Source organism: Atta colombica, unplaced genomic scaffold (genome assembly GCF_001594045.1).
Source record: "Atta colombica isolate Treedump-2 unplaced genomic scaffold, Acol1.0 scaffold51, whole genome shotgun sequence".
Lineage (NCBI taxonomy): Eukaryota > Metazoa > Arthropoda > Insecta > Hymenoptera > Formicidae > Atta > Atta colombica.
Window position 1 is genome coordinate 660,594 of NW_017259541.1, and position 2,364 is coordinate 662,957.

The 2,364-nt window shown below is 26.9% G+C and overlaps 1 protein-coding gene across 1 annotated transcript in view; it reads right to left on the minus strand.

Annotated features, from left to right (window-relative positions):
- Nucleotides 1-2,364, minus strand: part of LOC108691727 (unconventional myosin-IXb) — a 33,725-nt gene that overhangs the window by 11,693 nt on the left and 19,668 nt on the right.

Below are 2,364 nucleotides of genomic sequence, written 5' to 3' on the forward strand. Positions count from 1 at the left end.
AGGATTTATATTAACATACTTGAGGTTAATTTTTAATTGATTACTCTTTGATTCCTGAGTTTATTCTAGAATTGATGAATGAATGAGAATTATATATCTACAAAATGAATCTTTCTGTGGTGACAGTACCAGATTCAGTATCTATAAGTATTCATAAACTAGTATAAATCTCAGTAATATAGATATATTATTGTGGCAAGTATTTTCTAATTAGTACTAAAAATATTTAAAACAAATACTGTTCGTAAAAAGTATTACAATAAAATCATATATATAAATATATACTTTTTTTAATATATGCAGGAGAGAAGAAAGACAAAGAAAAGAAAAGACAGAAAGGGGAAGAGAGAGAGAGAGAGAGAGAGAGAGAGAGAGAGAGAGGAAAGGAATGTGAAAAATGTGCATATTTCATATATTTATATAAGTTACATGAATAATCCGTAACCTGCAGAGTATATATATATATAATACTTGTTATTTTTAAAAATATTTCTACATATAAGTCTATAAAGTACTTGATAAAAATAACTGTAAGCACTACAAATATTCTAATTATTTAAAAAAAAATTTTTTTTTAATAAAATATAAAGAAAAAATATTAAACATATTTAAAAAAGTTATGCGTTTGGTTATTTCCATGTCTAGATCTATGTTAGTTAGATAGAGGTTGCTCCTCGCCCTGATGAGGTAAATTACTTAATGTTCTCCAAGCGTTGGCATTCTAGCAATGAATGTAGACACACCGGAAATAAAAAAAAAGCAGCAAGTACTTATAATTTTTTTATAAAAGATAAAAAGTAGAAGTATTATTAAATATATTTGTTAATCATTGGAAATATTGTCAATAATTATATGATACTGTAAAAAGGATTAATTGCTAATTTGTTACAAGAAATTAGACTGTAATTATAACTTTATGTAAAAATACTATAATTTATTAAAAATGTTAATTAACTTAACATCTAATTAAACCGACTTCTTCAATCTTGTATATACTTTTTAATATAAATCACAACTACAACTCAAAAATATTATTTCGTTTGACTTTAACATATTATCCTTGCATTTTTGGCTTACATTTTTCTTATCAGGTACCTTAGACTTCTTTGCGAGAATCTTATCTACATGGAAGACGAACAGCTTAGGGTAAGTCAGTATGCCGTGTCTGAAATGAGCGATAAGCACGGCCGCTGTGACTTCCGCGTTAAGCTCGTTTAACAGGAGGTGTAATTAATTAGAGGACCAAGTTCACTGTCCCTTAGAGCTGACTCCACCGCGAGTGATGCCGCCGGCGCTCTCTTAATACTAATCACCTACCCTAACTTTTGCCGGCGTACTCTGAGATGATCTTGTGGCAATTAATTGGCAGACGGGAGACGACAGGAATGATCGAGATCAAGCAAACTCACATGGAAAGTGTACAATAGACAAAAGTTTCGCGAAACTTTCGAACTCTTGAAAAAAAATTTAATAATTTTATTTTATCAATCCTCTATGGCCAAACTTATTTTCTTTTTAAAAAAATAAATGCATTAACAAAAAATAATTACTAATAAGAAAATGATGAAATAGATTTTTGAAAAAGCGATATTATTTATTATCTCTTAAGTTTATTTAATTTAGGAGTAAATATCAATTGACATATATGTATATTGCATAACGGACTAAACTGAGTCGAAAAGTCCTCTACTATTTTGCAAACCTCTACTATTTCACGATGATTAACAAAATATTAATAACTAAAAATCGCTAAATATTGGTCTTTAATCATTTTTTACTGAATATTATCAATTTTACGAAAAACTGCAAGAGACATAAATCATGTATATTCCTTCTTTTTATAGAACTCTAAGAATTTTTTTCAGAATTTTTTATCAACTTTTTATTACTGCATTTTCTTATTTTTACCAACATGAGAAAATACGGTATTAAAAAATTCTAAAAAAATTCTTAGAACTTTGAGAAAAAAATAAATAATTTTTATTTCTTATTATTTTTCTGTAAAATTGATAGTATTTAAATAAAAAATAATTAAAGATCAATATTTAGCGATTTTTAGTAATTAATATCTCGTTAACTATTGCGAAAAAAAATTGCAAAATGGTGCAGGACTTTTCGACTCAGTTTAATCCATCTTACCTGCTCAGGATGAATGCCGTAATTTAAGGACATTGTATATATGTACATATTATCTATTCTATTTCTAAATGAAATAGGTGTTGGAAAAAGTTCGTGGCGTTTTTTTAATGCCATCTAACGGGAAAAACACCACGAACTTTTTCCCAAACCTAATAATCTAAATTAATAATAAATAATATTGCTCTTTCAAAAATCTAATTTATTATAAACTTTATTATATTTTAT